The sequence below is a fragment of the Mercenaria mercenaria genome, chromosome 11, assembly GCF_021730395.1.
Source record: "Mercenaria mercenaria strain notata chromosome 11, MADL_Memer_1, whole genome shotgun sequence".
Taxonomy (NCBI): Eukaryota; Metazoa; Mollusca; class Bivalvia; order Venerida; family Veneridae; genus Mercenaria; species Mercenaria mercenaria.
This window is the reverse complement of record NC_069371.1, coordinates 19,238,637-19,261,495: the sequence shown is the minus strand read 5'-3', so window position 1 is coordinate 19,261,495 and position 22,859 is coordinate 19,238,637. Positions and strand designations below refer to the sequence as shown.

Sequence of the window (22,859 nt, the reverse complement as noted above, 5' to 3'; positions counted from 1 at the left end):
AGAACCAAAACTATTGTAATTATGCAAATTAAACTGTTGCTCTTTTTTATATACAGAGTAATTGTACCATAGTTTGCAGTTTTTTACGAAGGATCTGAGTGTAAATCTCCAGCTAAAATGGTTTGTTAAACTGCCCATGTGTGGCCAAATCTATAAAGCATCTCAGAAAAGTTTAAACCTTAAATATTTTTTCAACTTTACGGTAAAGAACGGGATTTTCAAAAAACAAGTTGCATCCTTCATAACTTGTTTAAATAATAGTAAAAATTGATCTTCACCCGGTATTACATTGTATTGAAAAGGTAAAATTCGTACTTCTTACGCAAATCATGTCGAGAAATCACATTTTAGCTCAGCCCGAAATATATATATAGTTGTGACGTTTCTGTTTTTACGGAGATTAATTTATTTTTTGGGTTGTCCATTATATCCAAAAAGTAATTATGTTTCATTTGGTATAACAGGCCCATTGAAACATATATGTTTTCAAATGGAATAACTAAGTAGTGTGTTCTTTTTTTTCACAAATACAATTATGATAAAAAAAAATGAATTGTAATATGAGCGAAAAATAAACAGGGGTCTCCTTCTTCGTTTTCGCGGTATTGTCTTAATTTTCTCCTACCCTATTTTCACGCGCATCTATTGCACACTCAAATTTTACATACAAATGCTTGTATCTAAGTTAAAAATAAGTTTATCACCAAAAAAGTTTACAACAGCATAAATTTCATTTTAATTATATTCTTTTGTTAGCCATTTTCAATTTCTTTCCGATCTTTATTGTTACGCATGTGTACCTGAATACATGTTACACACAAAAGCGGCGTAATGAAAAACACTTAGTATGTATCTTTTATTTTCTGAAAATGTTCCTGAAATGTTTTTGAATGAAATAAAATTATAAAATGACTACCAGGTTCATTTTCATGCTGCTGTGCTAGGAATTTTTTTACTGTGCATATCAAAGTCCCGACCAACTTAAAAGTCAGAATTAGCCGGGAAGAATTATTTCCTGTTGTGGCCTTTTAGGATTTTAAGCCCATTTTCGTCAACATTTTATTGTACATTTACATTTTAAATACTAAACTCTTTCTCAACAATAACTTACAATTGTCGCATTGAAAAATATTAGTCACGGATAGAGTTATTTCGAGGGATCACCCTCTCAGGAATACATTATTTATTTTATTATACCGAAAAATTAATGAAATGATTTATATAAAACATTAAAAAAGTTATTACTTACCAAATAATGAAGACAGAATTAAGGAGGCTTTACTAGTAAGCACTTAGAAATTGTCACGACTTTGCTGTATAAAAGTACTTTCTTGAGGTTACATATCGCTGTAGTTAATTTCCAATCTGATGGTGATAGTTTCAGTTTAATATTTGATGAAAAATTATTTTCAAAATGTTGCATGTAGAACAAATCATTCAAAAGCAGAAAAGAAAAATAGGCCGGGTTCACACATGTTATAATGAACACAAGATAAAGTAATTTAATCCTATGTATAAATAAGCGCATCGTCTTTTAATCAGTACGAAAGTATCAATCTCTTATAGGGAGACATGAAAATGTAATATCACATGCGCAGAAAAACAAAATAGCGTTGTTGCGCATGTGATATGAAATTATTGTTTTTATCATTAAATCTATATTTATAGTCCTTTCCATTGTTCTAGATGTAGTCACATGTTCAACGATAAAAAGTCGTATTTTCTCGAAGGCGGAGCCAAATACATATATTGACCTCAGCTGTGACGTCCACACGTTATTACGTTAAAACAATACAATTAACCACGAAAGATGACCTAAGGCTGCAGACATTTGTATCTAATGTTTATACTTATGAGTAGGCTAGATTTAATAATAAAACAATTGTCGCCTTTTATGTGTGGTCGATATGTGGATTTATCGACCTGTTAAAGCGATATCAAGTCGATAAATTCGCCCGAGGTTGATATTGCTTTTATCAGGCCGATAAATCCACATATGAGCCAGGCCATGAGAAAACCAACATTGTCTTTTGCGATTAGCGAAACCGTTAGCAAACAGCATGGAACCTGACCAGACTGCGCGAATGTTGGTTTTCTCATGGCGCGGCTCATAGCAACCTCACCAAAAGGCAATTATTGTAAAATATCACATGCGCAGAAATTGAAAATAATGATTTTGCGCACGAGATGTAAAAACGCTTGTAAATATGATATATTCCCAAACAAAAAAAAAGGCCCAATAAACACTGTCAATAAACACCACTAAAACCATGATCCGCAAGCGAGTTGTTAATCCAATAAACACCATCAAAACCATGTTCCAATTTCACATGCAAATGAGCTAATGGATCGCTAATTAACATAAATGTGTCATTTAACAACACGCTAATGGAGCGCACAATGAATCGCTCAATGGAACACATAATAGATCGTATAATGGATCATATAATGGATCGCTTAATGGAATGCATATATAATAGATCGCTTAATAGATCACTCAATGGAATGCATTTCATCAAACTGATAAATTCCTAACTACAGGCTGTATTTAATTGAAACCTGATGCATTCAGTTTTGGCAAATCGTTTATGTGACTGGATATATATATAGCCTGGATTTGCAGAGATATGCAGTAACTGTTGAAAAGGTTTTTCTGTTAAAATTATTCAAATATTAATTTGTTAAATAATGTATATAGCAATCATTCAACATTTTCATGATCATTTGGATGCAGTTTTATACAAATCATTTGATAAATCATGCAGCTAACAGAAATTCCAGCTTAAATTTTGTGAAATATAGATAGACAAAGAGAAACATAATATATTTATTAACTAGTTTCAATATAAGAAAGTAATATACAGGTCATTTGAATCAGCATTTCAAAAACTATTGTGTCATGCATTTGATAAATCTTTGAATTCTAACATACAATGAAATCTATAAAGAATCACAATGTTAACATGCATTTATTTATACTGAATTGTAAGTACATGTATTAAGAAAATACTTTTAGTTGCAAATCATAGAAATTAAATGAAATAACGACCTCCATTTTCTCTTCAGTAAATCCATATGCCCAACCCCTACACTTACAACCTACAAAATGCACTAATTTTTGTCCCTTTATATTATACCTTAGATGAAATTACATAACATAACCATAGCAACTAGAAGATCTGCGGTTACGGTACATTCGATGGATTAAAACCATATGTTTCCTGATAAAAGAGGAGAAAGCCTTCTGAATGGCTCTGTAAAGTTAATAACTCGCTTCAAAATCGCGATCCATTTAATGGAACACGTTCCGTTAGCGATCCATTGCAACCATTTCTTGATTGTTTCAATGGATCACTAATGGAACGCACTAACAAACACCAAAAAAGCGGTTTTGATAGTGTTTATAAGGTGTTTTTATAGTGTTTATTAGAAACAAATTTTGTTTGGGTTATTCAAGTAATAAACTAATGGGAAAATTGCATTGGACATTGTGTGGGGTATAATAATTTAACCTCTGAATTGCACACATTTGTAATCCATGTTTTAAAATGTTCATTTTAAAAACAAAAAAGTTAACATTGTGTGAATAGTTGTATAAGCATAGGCTGAAATAGTTCGTAGTCCGGCCAGACCGGGTTTTTTTAATCCTGTGTTAAAAAGATATGCTAGTATTTTTTCAAATATAAAAGAAAGAGAAATCAAAAATTAAATAATCTAAAAACAAATATATAACGTTAGCAGTAAATTGTTAAAACACGAAAATTCATTGCTATTACTACCCTCCCATTTATCCATATTAAATATTTACCGTTGTTTTATTGTTTTGTTTTAAACAGACTGAGCGGGCATGTTTCGGTGAGGGGGGCGGGGGGAGGGGGTGGGTGTTCTGGGTTCGAAACTTTGCGACCGATCTTTCATATTTTATACTCCAGTTCATTCATTTCTACAACTTCTGTAACTCCGGGTATCATCTCCATACATATCACCCGGTTTTGTTTAAAGCTAAATCATATGATTTATTGTTTGAGCAACATTTTATGATTTTTTTTTTTCAGTTTTCTTGCATTTCATAACAGAACCGTATATGTCTGTTTCATAGATCAAAACACAATACTTCTGAATTTTACAGAAAACAAAGTATAGAAATAAGAAATATATTTAAGCAAATACTTAAGTTCGTTATATCGTACTTAAAGTGAAATGTCATGTTTGCGTGACAGAAATAAGTTCTGAAGACAAATACTACTTACCATAGTGTATTTTAGCTGTAAATCCATTGTTATAGAAAAAATAAACTTTAAATAACAAGTACTTAAGAAATAACATGATTTTAAAATAACAGACTTAATTAAGTAATTAAGTTTTTTCGTGAAACTGGGGCCTGAAACAAATGGCAAGTATGAAAACAGCACATAGCTTCGAAGTTCATCTATTTTCGATCTATCTTGGTTGCGCAACCGAGATAGGCAAAAGGAGTATAATAATAAATTCATAAACTTACATTTCTAGTTAATTTTCGCAAATGTGTACTTATTATCGGGCAACCAAATTTTATAAATACTTCCAGTGCACGGTATAGACCCCTTTGCCGTACTACACAACCTAGTGTCACATCGTTAGGTGTGAATTAACAACGTACCATTAACTAGCCTGTCCAGTTCTGTTGAAAGTATCCTGCAAACTGCTTTCTCGTGTCTGTCCGGTACACAAAATGACACATCGACTGCCGAACGTATTACTTCTTTGATTGAGTGTCAAGTGCAATACTTACCATCAATATTAAATACTTTGCTTCTACTTTTGTAATAATGAAATAAAATATACATAAATTTGCCTTGATTAAGATGACGCTATCACCATTCGTAATTATATTAGCCTTACGTCCATAAGTTTCCGGTGGTTTCCGTACAATCGGAATCGGCTATTTCCGTGGTTTGGGCCAGGCCGGGCTGGGCCGGGTTTTATTAACAACCATGATTTTAGGCAAGATGTAAATTTTTTAATTATTGTTTTGCATACTTGAATCTCTTAATCTCTTATGGGTTAATTAGTTTTATGAATCGGTAGGAATTCAAAGGAATTCTGACTTTGATATACTTACCAAGTCTGTGGTGAATACCATTTTTAACAGAGACCATTTTGGGTTAAATATTGCATTGTATTTTAACCTGTATAAAAATTATAAAATCTCCCTTTTGACTCTCCCAAAATTGTCATAATTTGTAGGTTTAACTGCACATGTGATGACTGAATGTTTATTTGGCAGTGTGTCTTCTGTACATCATTATCACTCTGAAGTGCCCCTAAGATACAGTTGTCCCAGGTACCAGAAGTGATATTTTTCCAGAGTTATTTTAGGGAATCTTAATTTTGATGCAGCTTGTAAATAACTAAAAACTGTAAAGATAATTTGAAGTGTTTTCATTTCTCTTTGTTTCAGACCTAACACTGGGTTATCATACTTTGAACAGGAGAAAACAGATTTGATGCAGACTTACTCTAGAATAGATCAAGCTGATGCAGGTTAGTGTAGATTGAGACTCACTGGGGATTGTGGCTAACTATAGATTGTAACTCACTGTACATTGTAAATCATAGTAGATTGTAACTCATTGTAAATTGAAGCACACTGTAAATTGAACCTCATAGCAAATAAGAACTCACTGTAGATTGTAGCTCCCTGTAGATTGTAGCTCTGTAAATGTAGCTCATAGCTCACTGTACATTGTAGCTCCCTGCAGTTCACTGTAGATTGTTGCTCTCTGTAGGTTGTAGCTAGTAACTCACTGTTACACAAGATGTAACACGTAGCTCACTGTAGATGTAACTCGTAGCACTATGTAAATTTAAGCTCCCTGTAGCTCATAGCTTACTGTAGATGTAATTGTTGCTCACTGTAGAATGTAGCCTCCTGTAGCTCGTAGCTCACTGTAGATGTTACTCATAGCTCAATGTAGATGTAACTCTTAGCTGTCTGTAGATTGCAGCTGGTAGCTCACTGTAGATGTAACTCATAGCTTACTGTAGATGTAACTCATAGCTCTCTGTAAGCTTCCTGTTGCTCGTAGATGTAATTTGTAGCTCCCTATTGAGTGTATCTCATTTAAGATTTAACTCACTGTAGATTGTAGCTCGTAGCTCCCTGTAGATCATAGCTCACTGTAGATTGCAGCTCACTTTAGATTGCAACTGTCTGTAGATGGAAGCTCACAACAAATTTGAACTCACTGTAGATTGTCTATGTTTGCTATATGAAAGATAGTTTTCTTTGTGATTTTATTTTCAGTTGAAGTAAATTACAGTCTACATCTACTGTGTGGAAGTATTGTTAAATTTATGATTTATTTCAGTCAGAAGCAGATGTTAAGCCTACATCATTGTTAACTTTGTGATTTTATTTCCAGTCGGAAGCAGATGTTACTGTTCACATCCGCTGTGTGGAAGTCTTGTAACTTTGTGATTTTATTTCCAGTTGGAAGCAGATGTTACTGTTCACACCCGCTGTGTGGAAGTCTTGTTAACTTTGTGATTTAATTTTCAGTCAGAAGGAGATGTAACAGTCTATGTCTGCTCTGTGGAAGTATTTTTAACTTTATGCCTTTATTTTCAGTTGGAAGCCGATGTTACAGTCTACATCTGCTGTGTGGAAGTATTGTAACTTTTATGAATATTCTTGAAACTACCCTGAATAGGAATGCTACAACGTTAAATCTCAGGTAAGGAATGACAGGTCTCAGGTTTTATCTTGTTGTTTTTCCAATATTTTCATTATGTATGTATCATCTTTAAAATGTACAGTTTTCTGTTGTTTTCCAGATCGCGTGTTGTTTTCTGTTGTTTTATTAGATTGTCGTTTTCAGTATTTTTCATTTGATACATATGTATCCGTATGTTCATCGTACTTATGACTTGTTTCCAAGTCTAAAGCAGTTTCTTCAAATTTGGCAGTGTGAAACAATGATTGTGTTGAGTTTGAATTTCAAAGTACTTAATATATCAACATTTTATATTGCAAATTTTATTTCTCAAAAAAAGAGAAAAATATCCAGAAGAAACTGAAAGGGATTTGCACACCTTGCCTCTTGAGCTTTTTTTTCATTATTGGACAAGAAACAATTTTTTCAGCTTGTTCATTTTTAAAACCAGTGCTGTTGTTTTCTTTTGTTTTTAATTAGATAAGTATCATCTTTAAAACAAATGTTGTTTTATCTTGTTGTTTTTCCGATATTTTCCATATCTATCATCTTTAAAACTAATGCAGTTTTCTGTTGTTTTTTCAGATCGCGTGTTGTTTTGTGTTGTTTTTTTTGATCGCGTATTTCTGTATTTTTCATTTAGTAACTATGATATTTAAAACTAATGCTGTTGTTTTATCTTGTTGTTTTTCCTATACTTTCATTATGTATGTATCATGTTTAAAACTAATGCAGTTTTCTGTTGTTTTTCAGATTGCATGTTGTTTTCTGTTGTTTTTTTGTTCACATACGTATTTCTGTATTTTTTATCAAGAAACTATCATATTTAAAACTAATGCTGTTGTTTTATCTTGTTGTTTTTCCGATATTTTCATGTATGTATGTATCATCTTTAAAACTAATGCAGTTTTCTGTTGTTTTTCAGATTGCGTGTTGTTTTCTGTTGTTTTTTTGACCGCAGATTTCTGTATTTTTCATTTAGTAACTATGATGTTTAAAACTAATGCTGTTGTTTTATCTTGTTGTTTTTCCTATACTTTTATTAAGTATGTATCATCTTTACAACTTGTGCAGTTTTCTCTTGTTTTTAAGATTGCATGTTGTTTTCTGTTGTTTTTTTTGCTCGCGTATTTCTGTATTTTTATTAAGAAACTATCATCTTTAAAACTAATGCTGTTGTTTTATCTTGTTGTTTTTTTCCGAAATTTCATAATGTATGTATCATCTTTAAAACTAATGCAGTTTTCTGTTGTTTTTCAGATTGCGTGTTATTTTCTGTTGTTTTTGATTGCGTATTTCTGTATTTTTCATTAAGTAACTATCATATTTAAAACTAATGCTGTTGTTTTATCTTGTTGTTTTTTCCAATATTTTCATTATGTATGTATCGACTTTAAATCTAATGCAGTTTTCTGTTGTTTGTCGGATCGCGTGTTGTTTTCTGTTGTTTTTGATTGCGTATTTCTGTATTTTTCATTAAAACTATCATCTTTAAAACTAATGCTGTTGTTTTATCTTGTTGTTTTATCTTGTTATTTCATTATGTATGTATCACCTTTAAAACTAGTGCTGTTTTCTGTTGTTTTTTAGGTCTCGGTCTTCAATCTTTTTCATTCCGGAAGTATCATCTTTAAACTAATGCTGTTGTTTTCTGTTGTTTTTCAGATCGCGTGGTGCTTTCTGTTGTTTTTAAGATGGTGGTTTTCTGTGTTTTTCATTAGATAAGTATCATCTTTAGAACTAATGCTATTGTTTTATCTTGTTGTTTTTCCGATATTTTCTTTTGGTAAATATCATCTTCAAAACTAATGCTGTTGTTTTTCACATCACGTTGTTTTCTGTTCTTTTTCAGATCATGGATTTCTGTATTTTTATTGAAATAAGTATCATCTTTAAAACTAATGCTGTTGTTTTATCTTTTTGTTTTTTAGATATTTATACCCCCACCAAACATGTTTGAGGGGGGTATATAGGAGGCAGTTTTGTCGCGTCCCGTCGCGTCCCGTCCTGTCGCGTCCCGAAATCTATTATCTCAGTTATTACCAAATGGATTTGATTCAAACTAAAAATACATGTTCCACCTTATCACCCACATCATGTGACACAAGGTGCATAACTCTTGACACCAAGTTTTCATGAATTATGTCCCCTTTTACTTAGAATTTAAGGTTAATTTTGTTGTATTTTCACTATATCTCAGTTATTACTAAATGGATTTGATTCAAACTTAAAATAGATGTTCCACCTCATCACCCACATCATGTGCCTACATCATGTGACACAAGGGGCATAACTCTGACACCAAGTTTTCATGAATTATGTCCCCTTTTACTTAGAATTTAAGGTTGATTTTGATGTATTTTCACTATATCTCAATTATTACAAAATGGATTTGATTCAAACTTAAAATAGATGTTCCACCTCATCACCCACATCATGTGACACAAGGTGCATAACTCTGACACCAATTTTTCATGAATTATGCCCCTTTTTACTTAGAATTTTGATGTATTTTCACTATATCTCAGTTACTACTGAATGGATTCGATCCAGACTTAAATAGATGTTCCACCTCATCACCCACATCATGTGACACAAGGTGCATAACTCTGACACTAATTTTTCTTGAATTGTTTCTCCTTTTACCTAGAATTTAAGGTTAATTTTGATGTATTTTCACTATATCTCATTCTGATTGGCTTAGAGCCAAAGGGAAGTAACCTTTTTTTAACTTTTGTACTGAGTTTCTTCCCCTTAAATTCCAGGAATTAGTCTATTTTTAGAAATCCAATTTTTAGATTTTCAGTATTTTAGGTATTTTTCTAACTTTAAAGTCTTTTTTATTATAAGTCCTATGTAGAAAGTAAAAACATTTTTCTGTGGTAACATGGGTCGGTAAGACCCTTTTTTGTATTCACTTTTAGTGTATCTCTAATATTAGAGATTTAATATATTTACTTGTATTACTATACTAGTATTATACTAGTATTACTTATATGTGGAAGCCCAGGATGAAGTACTCCAAAGTATTTTTAAGATTCCTTATGGTTGCCATTCTTCTGTGACAAGACCGTATGGTGGGGGTATGAGTCACTCCTGTGACAGTTCTAGTTTCATTAGGTAAGTATTGTCTTCCAAAACTTATGCTGTTGTTTTCTGTTGTTTTTCACATCGCGTTTTGTTTCCTGTTGTTTTTCAGATCACGGTTTTCTGTATTTTTCATTAGGTAAGTATCATCTTTAAAACTAATGCTGTTGTTTTCTGTTGTTTTTCAGATCACATGTTGTTTTCTGTTGTTTTTCAGATCACGGTTTTCTATTTTTCATTAGATTTGTATCATCTTTAAATCTCATATGGTGTAGTTTTATCTTGTTGTTTTTTTTTTCAGATATTTTCATTTGGTTAGTATCATCTTTAAAACTAATACTGTTGTTTTCTGTTGTTTTTCAGATCGCGTGCTGTTTTTTTATGTTTTCCAGATCGTTAGTTGTTTTTTGCTACTGGGGAGTCAATTTTCTGCATTTGCTAATGATTTGAAAATACCTGGGCTTTAGCATGACATGTCAGCTTTTCATCTATGAACTGATTATTTGAAGTTAGAATAAACAGAAATCCCACAGGGGTCCCTAACGGAGCAAGGGTACATAGAGATTTTGTTAACTTTGTCAGATTGCTCAAAAGGTTCTTCTTGATGCTGTCTAAAGTTGTCGGTATAAGGCTAGGGTGTAAGATATTTCCGTATTTGAGAGCTGCAGACATTGGACATTAGCCTTAATGGTTAAACATCTAGTCTTCAGAAAGTTAAACCACAGCGAATCAGAAGATTGATTATAATATTCATTCTAACATTCTCATTAAATAATGTTGATAAATTATGATTGATTTTTTATCCGAGCTCGAAGGCCTCCCCGCAGGGTATGATGAAACTAAAGGTTTTTAGCTCCACTATTTGGAGAATAGGGTTGCTATTCTATTCGCCCGGCAAGGTGGTGGTTGCAAATGGTGTGTCCTTTCTTGGTGTAAGTTTTTCGGCAATCTTTGTTTTGTTGTCATATCTTTGTTACTATTGCTAATATCTTACTGTAACTTCACATAAACATTGTCCAGCATACAAACAAAGCATGTGAAGGGACTGGGCCCATTATACTCAAGGCCGAGGTCACAAAGTTGTTATACCTTGAATGTTTTTCATGTCATTTTTTTTTCTCGAAAGCTTCGTTTACAGACATATCATTATTATTATTATCTTTGGTACTTAAAAAGATAACGACTTGAAAATAAAAAAAAAATCTTTACAATTACCATAATCCTTATAGTAATTTTGACAATATTATGTCCCTTTCATACTTAATGTTTTTGACAATCTTTGCTTTCTGGATATATCTTTAGTACAATATATGATAATGACTTGAAACTTAAATGTATCTTAATCATCATCAAAATAATAAGTTGACATTGTATTAAGAGACCACCCAAGGGACTGCTAAGACGTGGTCTCTTAATGTAATGGTCTCTTAATGAATTTCAGTCAGATTAAAAGAAAAGTTACTTTTAACTGTTAATGTAACTGTATCTATTATGAACAGCTATGTATGGTTTAAAAATCTGTTTTATCATCGTGAGTCCACAAACCGTGAAAATTATATCTAGATTGTTTGTCAGTTCGGCTGATACAAGCTTTCTCCAAAATGGCAGATATACATTATATCGCTATGACGGATTTTCTTTTATAAAGTATCTAAATATTCTACTCAGTACTGTAAAAAGATCAAAAACCTGTCGGATCACTAAATGAATCATTTGATAATTATATTTAAGGTTATATAACTACAAGAAGAAAAGTGATGAAATGTAGCTGTTAAATGTTGGTGTTAATAAGGTCCTCATAAATATGAAAGCCTTAGAATTTGATGAATTTGTTTATTTTGGGACCGCACAAAATGTTCACAGACTATTGGTTTAAAATATGATACAGTGTTCCAGCTAGGATTAAAACAGGGCAGGGTGCTGGCAATAAAAAGGGCAATTCTGGGAAGGGGGGTGGGGGGCTTTCACTTTAATAAATGGAATAAGGCAAAGTTTATTACTTAAACAGACTAAATAGACCACCAATTTTCTAAGGTCACAGACCACCAATTTTTTAAGGTGATAGACCACCAATTTTATAAGGTGATGGACCACCAATTTTCAAAGGTCACAGACCACAAATTTTCTAAGGTCACAGAGCACCAGTTTTCTAAGGTCATAGACCACCAATTTCCTAAGGTCATAGATCACCAATTTTCTAAGGTGACACACCACCCAATTTTTTTAACGTCTCAGACCACCGATTTTCTTAGTTTATAGACCACCAATTTTCTAAGGTGACAGATCACCAATTTTCTAAGGTGGCAGATCATCAATTTTTAAGGTCATAGACCATCAATTTTCAAAGGTCACAGACCACCAATTTTCTAAGATGACACACCAAACATTTTCTAAGATTACAGACCACCAATTTTCATAGGTTACAGACCACAATTTTTTTAACGTCACATACCACCAATTTTGTAAGGTCATAGTCCTCCAATTTCCTAAGGTCACAGACCACCAATTTTCCTAGTTGATAAACCACCAATTTTCAAAGGTCACAGATCACAAATTTTTCTAAGGTGACAGACCACCCAATTTTTTTAACGTTCTCAGACCACCAATTTTCTAAGGTGACACACCAACCATTTTCTAAGGTTACAGACCACCAATTTTCATAGTTTACAGACCACCAATTTTCAAAGGTCACAGACCACAAATTTTCTAAGGTGACAGACCACCAAATTTTTTTGACGTTCACAGACCACCAATTTTCTAAGGTCACAGACTACCAATTCTCAAAGGTCACAGACCATAATTTTCTAAGGTGATAGACCACCACCAATTTTATATGATGATGGACCACCAATTTTCAAAGGTCACAGACCACCAATTTTCAAAGGTCACATACCATCATTTTTCTAAGGTGATAGACCACCAATTCTATATGGTGATGGACCACAAATTTTCAAAGGTCACAGACCACCAATTTTCAAAGGAGACAAACCACCAATTTACAAAGGTGATAGACCACCAATTTCTTAAGTTGATAGACCACCAATTTTCAAAGGTCATAGACTACCAATTTTCTAAGGTTACATACCACCAATTTTTTTATGGTCAAAGACCATCAGTTTTCTAAGTTCACAGACCCCCAATTTTCTAAGGTGATAGACTATCAATTTTTTTAAGGTCACCTACAACCAATTTTCTAAGGTGATAGACTACCACCAATTTTATATGGTGATGGACCACCAGTTTTCAAAGGATACAGACCACCAATATTCTAAGGTGATAGACCACCAATTTTCAAAGGTCACAGACCACCAATTTTCTAAGGTGATAGACCAGCAATTTTATATGGTGATGGACCACCGATTTTCAAAGGTCACATACCACCAATTTTCTAAGGTCACAGACCACCAATTTTCTAAGGTCATAGACCACCAATTTCCTAAGGTCACAGCTCACCAATTTTCTAAGGTGATTGATCACCATTTTTCAAAGGAGACAAACCACTAATTTTCTAAGGTCACACACCACCAATTTTCTTAGGTCATAGACCACCAATTTCCTAAAGTCACAGCTCACCAATTTTCTAAGGTGATAGACCACCACTTTTCAAAGGAGACAAACCACCAATTTACAAATGTGATAGACCACCAATTTTCTAAGGTCACATACAACCGATTTTCAAATGTGACAGACCACCAATTTTCTAAGGCCACAGACCACCAATTTTCTGAGGCCACAAACCACCAATTTTCAAAGCTCACAAACCACCAAGTTCTTCAGGTCATAGACCACCAATTTTCTAAGTTTACAGACCACCAATTTTCATATGTTACAGACTACCAATTTTCGAAGGTCACAGACTACCAATTTTCAAAGGTCACAGACCATAATTTTCTAAGGTTACAGATCACCAATTTTCAAAGCTCACACACTGTCTGTCTGTCCGTCAACATTTCGCTTGTGTATGAGATAGAGGCTGTATTTTTAAACTGATCTTCATGAAGTTTGGTCAGAATGATCACCTTGATGAAATCTAGGCGGACTTCGAAAATGGGTCATCTGGGGTCAAAAACTAGGTCACTAGGTCAAATCAAAGAAAAACCTTGTGTATGCGATAGAGGCTGTATTTTTCAATTAATCTTCATGAATTTTGGTCAGAATGATTACCTTGATGAAATCTAGACCGAGTTCGAAAATGGGTCATCTTGGGTCAAAAACTAGGTCACTAGGTCAAATCAAAGAAAAACTTTGTGTATGCGATAGATGCTGTATTTTTCAAGTAATCTTCATGAATTTTGGTCAGAATGATAACCTTGATCAAATCTAGGCCGAGTTCAGAAATGGGTCATCTGGGGTCAAAAACTAAGTCACTGGGTCAAATTAAAGAAAAACGTTGTGTATGCAATATAGGCTGTATTTTTCAATTGATCTTTATGAAATTTGGTCAGAATTATTGCCTTGATAAAATCTAGGTCAGCTTCGAATATGGGTCATCTGGGGTCAAAAAGTAGGTCACTAAGTCAAATCAAAGAAAGCCTTGTGTATGCTATAGAGGCTATATTTTTCAATTGATCTTCATGAAATTCAGTCAGAATGATTGCCTTGATAAAGTCTAGGCCAACTTCGAAAATGGGTCATCTGGGGTCAAAAACTAGGTCACTAGGTCAAATCAAAGAAAGCCTTGTGTTTGCGATAGAGGCTATATTTTTCAGTTGATCTTCATGAAATTCAGTCAGAATGATTGCCTTGATAAAATCTTGGTCAAGTTTGAATATGGGTCATCTTGGATCAAAATTAGGTCACTAGGTCAAATCAAAGAAAAACCTTCTGTATGCAATAGAGGCTGTATTTTTCAATTAATCTTCATGAATTTTGGTCAGAATGATTACCCTGGTGAAATCTAGGCAGAGTTCGAAAATGGGTCATCTTGGGTCAAAAACTAGGTCACTAGGTCAAATCAAAGAAAAACTTTGTGTATGCGATAGATGCTGTATTTTTCAAGTAATCTTCATGAATTTTGGTCAGAATGATAATCTAGGCCGAGTTCGAAAATGGGTCATCTGGGGTTAAAAACTAGGTCACTGGGTCATATCAAAGAAAAACGTTGTGTATGCAATAGAGGCTGTATTTTTCAATTGATCTTTATGAAATTTGGTCAGAATTATTGCCTTGATAAAATCTAGGCAGAGTTTGGTTATTGGTCATCTGTGGCCAAAAACTAGCTCACTAGGTCAAATCAAAGAAAAACCTTGTGTATGCAATAGAGGCTGTATTTTTCAATTGATCTTTATGAAATTTGGTCAGAGTGATTTCCTTGATGAAATCTAGGTCAAGTTTGAATATGGGTCATCTGGGGTCAAAAACTAGGTCACTAAGTCAAATAAAAGAAATACTTGTTTGCTCCAATTTTAATGATACTTGGTCAGAATATTTTTTTCCATGCAATCACGAGGTCTATGTTTACACTGTTATGGTGTATTATGGTGTGTTTCTCAGGTGAGCGACCTAGGGCCATCTTGGCCCTCTTGTTTTATGGTCACAGACCATCAGTTTTCTAAGGTCACAGACCACCAATTTTCTAAGGTGATAGACTACCAATTATTTTAAGGTCACAGACCACCAATTTTCTAAGGTGATAGACCACCAATTTTTTAAGGTAACAGACCACCCATTTTATTAAGGTCACAGACCACCAATATTCTAAGGTTATATATCATCAGTTTTTTTAAGGTCACAGACTATCAATTTTCTAAGGTCACAGACCCCCAATTTTCTAAGGTGATAGACTACCAATTTTTTTAAGGTCACAGGCCACCAATTTTCTAAGGTGATAGACCACCAATCTTTTTAAGGTCACAGACCACCAATTTTCTAAAGTCATAGACCACCAATTTTCTAAGGTTTCATACCACCAAATTTTTAAGGTCACAGACTACCAATTTTCTAAGGTCACAAACCCCCAATTTTCTAAGATGATAGACTTCCATTTTTTAAGGTCACAGGCCAACAATTTCCTAAGGTCACAGACCCCCTATTTTCTAAGGTGATAGACTACCATTTTTTAAGGTCACAGGCCACCAATTTTCTAAGGTGATAGACCACCATTCTTTTTAAGGTCACATACAACCAATTTTCTAAAGTCGTAGACCACCAATTTTCTAAGATTACATACCACCAATTTTTTTAAGGTCACAGACTACCAATTTTCTAAGGTCTCAGACCCCCAATTTTTTAAGGTGATAGACTACCAATTTTCTAAGGTGATAGACCACCATTTTTTCAAGGTCACAGACCACCAATTTTCTAAAGTCATAGACCACCAATTTTCTCAGGTTACATACCACCAATTTTTTAAGGTCAGAGACCAACAATTTTCTAAGGTGATAGACCACCAATTTTCTAAGGTCACAGACCTCCAATTTTCTAAGGTGATAGACTACTGTTTTTTAAGGTCACAGACCACTAATTTTCAAAGGTCACAGGCCACTAATTTTCCAAGGTCATAGTCCACCAATTTGCTTAGGTCACAGACCACCAATTTTCTTAGCTGATAGACCACCAATTTTCAAAGGTCCCAGACCACCAATTTTTTCAGGTGACACACCACCCAATTTTTTAATCGTCACAGACCACCAATGTTCTTAGTTTATAGACCACCAATTTTCTAAGGTGACAGACCACCAGGTCACAGACCACCAATTTTCTAAGACAGATCATCAATTTTTTAAGGTCATAGACCATCAATTTTAAAAAGTCACAGACCACCAAGTTTCTAAGGTGACACACCATTTTCTAAGGTTACAGACCACAAATTTCCTAAGGTGAATATTTTTTCCATGCAATCACGAGGTCTATGTTTACACTGTTATGGTGTATTATGGTGTGTTTCTCAGGTGAGCGACCTAGGGCCATCTTGGCCCTCTTGTTTTATGGTCACAGACCATCAGTTTTCTAAGGTCACAGACCACCAATTTTCTAAGGTGATAGACTACCAATTTTCTAAGGCCATATACTACCAATTTTCTAAGGTTACAGACCACCAATTTTCTAAGGTGATAGACCACCAATTTTATAAGGTGATGAACCCCCATTTTTCAAAGGTCACAGACCATCAATTTTCTAAGGTGACAGAACACCAATTTTCTAAGGTCACAGACCACCAATTTTATAAGGTGATGGACCACCAATTTTCAAAGGTAACAGACCACCATTTTTTAAGGTCATAGACCACCAATTTTCTAAGGTCATAGACCACCAATTTTCTAATGTTACATACCACTAATTTTTTAAGGTCACAGACCACCAATTTTCAAAGGTCACAGACCACCAATTTCCTAAGGTTACAGACCACCAATTTTCTAAGGTGATAGACCACCAATTTTATAAGGTGATGAACCCCCATTTTTCAAAGGTCACAGACCATCAATTTTCTAAGGTGACAGAACACCAATTTTCTAAGGTCACAGACCACCAATTTTATAAGGTGATGGACCACCAATTTTCAAAGGTAACAGACCACCATTTTTTAAGGTCATAGACCACCAATTTTCTTAGGTCATAGACCACCAATTTTCTAATGTTACATACCACTAATTTTTTAAGGTCAGAGACCACCAATTTTCAAAGGTCACAGACCACCAATTTTCTAAGGTTATAGTCCACCAATATTCAAAGGTCACAGACCACCAATCTTCTAAGGTTACAGACCACAATTTTTCAAAGGTCACAGACCATCATTTTCTAAGGTTACAGACCACCAATTTTCAAAGTTCACAGACGACAAATTTTCTAATGTGACAGACCACCCAATTTTTTTAACGTTCAGAGACCACCAATTTTCTAAGGTCACAGACTACCAATTTTCAAAGGTTACAGACCATAGTTGTCTAAGGTTACAGACCACCAATTTTTGTAGTTTACAGACCATCAAGTTTCGAAGGTCACAGACTACCAACTTTCAAAGGTCACAGACAATAATTTTCTAAGGTGACAGACCACCAATTTTCAAAGGTCACATACCATCAATTCTGTAAGGTCACAGACCACCAATTTTTTAAGGTCATAAACCACCAATTTTCTAAGGTCAGAGACCACCAATTTTTATAGACTACAGACCACCGATTTTCGAAGGTCGAAGACTACCAATTTTCAAAGGTTACAGACCATAATTATCTAAGGTCCACCAATTTTCGTAGATTATAGACCACCATGTTTTTAAGGTCACAGACCACCAATTTTCCAAGGTCACAGACCTTCAATTTTCGGTCACAGACCACAAATCTTCTAAGGTTACAGACCACAAATTTTCAAAGGTCACAGACCATCATTTTCTAAGGTTACAGACCAACATTTTTCAAAGGTCACCTACCACCAATATTTAAAGGTCACAGACCATAATTTTTTAAGGTCACAGACCACCAATTTTCAAAGGTCACATACCACCAATTTTTAAGGCCATAGACCACCAATTTTCTAAGGTCATAGACCACCAATTTTCTAAGGTCATAGACCACCAATTTTCTAATGTTATATACCACCAATTTTTTAAGGTCACAGACCACAAATTTTCTAAGGTTATAGACCACCAATTTTCAAAGATCACAGACCACCAATTTTCGAAAGTCACAGACTACCAATTTTCAAAGGTCATAGACAACCAAATTTTTATGTCACAGACCACCAATTGTTTAAGGTCATAGACGACTAAATTTCTAAAGTCACAGACCACCAATTTTTTTTAAGTTCACAGACCACCACCACTATTTTAAGGTAACACACCACCAATTGTTTAAGGTCAAAGACCACCAATTGTTTAAGATTAGAGACCATCCTTTACCAATATTTTGCCTGACCATTTTAACTGTCCATTTTAACGACGTATATTTAAAATATTCTGAAAAATTTGACCCCCTTTGAAAATGAATGCCATTTGTTAAAAAATAATAACAATTGCTGAAAACTGAATTCCACCTAGTTATGTTGAATTTCAACACTTGTACATTATTGCGATGCAACAAAACAAACATATGTATCAGTTCTTTGAAAATGGTGGGCGTTTAACTGTCCGGAAGTGTGGCCCCTTTATGCATTTCTTTTCCTTGGTCTGCACTGGTCCCTTGCCACCAGCCATCTAAAGGTTATTGTTTTAAAGTTCCCATTTTCAAACCCCACCTGTTTTCAAACCCTAAACGTATACACTATCATCACTGACACTTGCAGGTTCTTGATATACAAGGTACCTGCTACATCATTCAAAATCAAAAATGCATGAAAAACAAATATATTATATTTAAATAAATTCAAGGTGATCTCAAAAAAAAAATTTCATATGCTCCACAAATATCTTGTATCCTTAGCATAAAATTTCTATTTTATGTAAAGCAAAATATTTCTTGGAGGAGATTACTTACAGTCTCCTCTTCAAAGTCATTCATAAGTTATTTGACATTATCAAAAACGTATTTGTCAATTTCATTTAAGTAAATACATGTATGACCAAAAACGCAAACAATATGACTGAAAAGAAAGGCTTTACAACTCCAGTTTAGTGGTTTCTTATCATTCTTAAACAATGAGGAACATTAGCTTGTTACTTCCCTTGAAAAGTTGTATGATAAAGCGCAAGGATAACCAAATATTACATTGGTCCCTTTCAGTTGGATTCCTCTGACTTTTCGTTATAACCTTTATCCAAGATGTTGCGGTTGGTCAAAATAAATATGCTTTTTATGAGTAGGTTTCTAAATAAAATGATTAATCCAACCTAAATTTAACAAAGGGCCACTAAAAGAAAACCTGTCTTTAATCATTTTCCAATCCAATGAAATTCAGTATAGATATTGCTTTTGAAAATTAAAAAGAAGTCAACGATAAAAACCGAGGAAGGACCAATCTACTTCTTGGACATAATCAGGGGAAGTAACTGACTAATGTTCCCCATTCAAATAATATCTTCAAGATTTGTAAATACCAGTAGTAATGCTATTTTGATTTTGTTTTGTTTGATGAAATATAACCGGGCTCCATTTTCCTTGGGGAAATTAGCTATTATTAAACAAGTGGTAGAGTTCTAATATTCTTTTATTCCATTTTATGTAATTTATCTCTTCAATAATACAATTCATATCAATTCTCAGTACATAATATCATTCTCTAAAGTTTCCAAAGTATTATTTGCCTAAAATATTAAAATAGCAATTTTGACTGTGGTGCCTAAAACGAAACCCAAATTCTAACTTAAACTCCAAAACTGACTTCTTTCAACTTTCTTTCCAAACTCTGTAACCTATTCAATCATGCCCTCTTCATACTTCAACCAGTCACATCTAACATACCTCATATTTCAACCAATCATATCACACATGCATACATTAAAACCTGACCAGTACTTGTCTACTCCAGTGGCTTATAACTTTCTGATATAAATTAGCACTTACTAATTAAATTATTACCATATCAAATTCTGTCTGGAATACCTTTTGAAGTGGTAGACCAAATCAAATGCACATATGTTTAGCTATAATTATTTCTAGCTAAGTAATAAACTGTAGAAAGGTATGGGTACTCTGATGAAATAATGACTTAATGTTATTTTAATGATTTTCATAATAGAAATATATCTAAAGTATAGAACTGGTCACAAAAATATGTTTCTGAAGTGTTTGGATACATGTCCTAATTAAAGTACCACTTCAAGATAATAGTTTTCAGACTTTATTATTAAATTTTCTGTCATTCCTTATTTCATCTAGATTTGAGTAAAAGACAAAGTATAAAGGAGATAAATATCAAAATATGCCTTAACTTAAAAGTTCAGACACTTAAAAGGCTTTAACATTGTTAAAACAACAATTATTACATGCATTTCTGCAAGTGGTTTGGAAACAGGTTATTGAATCTGTCGCCATATATTGCTTTATTAAATAATTCATTAATTTTAAATGTCCAAGACATTACTTGACTTGGTAACAGTTTCATCATAGCCTGTAAATTTAATTAATTAAAAGTAACTTCCACAAAGTTCCTAGAGGTTTGAAAACTGGTAATTTGATGGTAAGCTTTTACTTAAATCTTTATATGTATTTATATGATTACTTTTTATTTTAATTTGCAAAATCAAACTTTAAAGACAAACTGCTCTACCAAATGTGTTCAAATCAGAACAAGAACTATAAAAATAGTAAAGCAGAGATCTTTAAAGGCACTCGCTACAGTTTTTCCGGACGGGTCGGTATTTACCCCAACACCGTGCCAATTTGGTTGTGTCACTGCAGAGTTGGTGCGGTCTTCTGCGCATGCCCGGAAGTGATTATCTAATGTCGCGTACGGCAAAAATTCGCAAATTATTGTATGTTCATATGCATTTAATGTACAAAATATATAATATACTGATAAAGGTTAGGGTAAGTATCACCATGGTTACACAGTATATACAATTAAAGTACTTTTAGTTCAAATTGCTTCAATCCAACATATACTGGAGTCTGTTATTTATACCAGCGCTCAAACTCTGCATTGAGTCACAGCTGTTTCTAATCCCGTACCGTACATTCGTAAACTATAGGTTTTGTTAAAAAAATGGGCGGAAACTTTCATCGTTCTATGCCATCAAAATGCTTCAGAAACACCTTAAAATCCGCTTATTAAGAAATACCTCGTCGTAATTTGATTTAAGCGAAATCTAATATGGTGACCTATCAATTTTCTTTTTGTTTTAGATTAGGTAGACATAACCAAAAGTGTATGCAAAGTTTGATTAAATTCTATTATGTGAAACTCGATAAAATAGCATAAGTACCAACTTAAAACTGACAAAAATATGCAAAAATAGCCTTTGGGTCTGCTGAACAAGTATTCCTTTCTTTACAAAATCATGTTCTTTTGATTTCTCTGAGCATGTTTCAAATAGATATTGTTTTCCGTTATAAAAATGCTTAGATAATCAAATTTATGCTGATTATTTTACTTTACTGAAACATATTTTAGGATTACAGAAATTTTGAAAAATGTTTAAAATAGCACCATATCTAGGGGCAAATTAAATTGAAACAAAGCTGGTGACCTAGTATTTTTATTTCATTTTTCAATACATAATATTATTTCATCAAAATCTATTTCTGAGAAAAAAATTACGAAACTGTAGCGAGCGCCCTTAAAACAAATATTTTATACAGTAGGTGTACAGACTCACTTACTGTAGTAGGGTATAGCTCTGGGGAATATATGTTGAACAGCATCAGTATTTTATGATATAACTCTTTCAAACACCACAAGTACCAAACCAATATGTATCTGAAGAGAAACATTTCAATATTAAAATTATAAAAGATGAATGATAATTTGTTTTCTTTTTTTTCTAATTAATGAGCAGAACCCCTTCATATATGTTAGAAAATGGCATCAAGGTAATAAATAAAGAGAGAAATCATTAGCATGTAAAAATTATATTGCTTCAAATCCAAGAAGTTTTTATATAAATAATATGACAATGAATCTGACCCGACTTACCTATGAGTTTACCTAAGTTTATGAAATATATATTGGATATCCTCGGCATTTTTTTTTAAATTTTTCAAACACCACCAAGTCATAGGACCAAAGCAACATAAAATCTCTGAAAAGAAACAAATCACGTAACTATAAATATCACTACATGAATGATATACCCACCACTTGCAGATTAATGAAATGTGAGAAAATCATCTTAAGAAATACATCATAATATTACATACAATAAAGGAAGAAATATGGAAATAATATAAAACCAAAATCAATAAAAATAAGACAAATAAAAACCACTGGCATTTGATATTTTTGACATGAAGATGCTTACCTTACTGCCTATTAAACTTTGTTATATTTAGAACAGCACCATCATCTTGCAACCCTTTTCAAACTGCCATCAAGACCAAGGCAACCTAATGCTCTGAAAAGAAACAGTTCAGAAAAATGTATTATAAAATATCCATACAAGAATTATTTGTCTTTCAAAAACAAAAGCAGAAACTGTCACCAAAATTAGAAACTTCATTTTGACTTTAAGCAGTTAAATTTTTTATTTTCAATCATGAATAATATTAA

The 22,859-nt window shown here is 33.3% G+C and overlaps 1 protein-coding gene across 1 annotated transcript in view; it reads left to right on the top strand.

Annotated features, from left to right (window-relative positions):
- Positions 1-6,621: 6,621 nt before the first annotated feature.
- LOC123531661 (heparan-alpha-glucosaminide N-acetyltransferase-like) overlaps positions 6,622-22,859 on the top strand; it is a 47,874-nt gene continuing 31,636 nt past the window's right edge. Inside the window, exon 1 of the mRNA XM_053518689.1 lies at positions 6,622-6,716. The gene's annotated coding sequence lies outside the window, so the exon portion shown is untranslated. The remainder of the gene's footprint in view (positions 6,717-22,859) is intronic.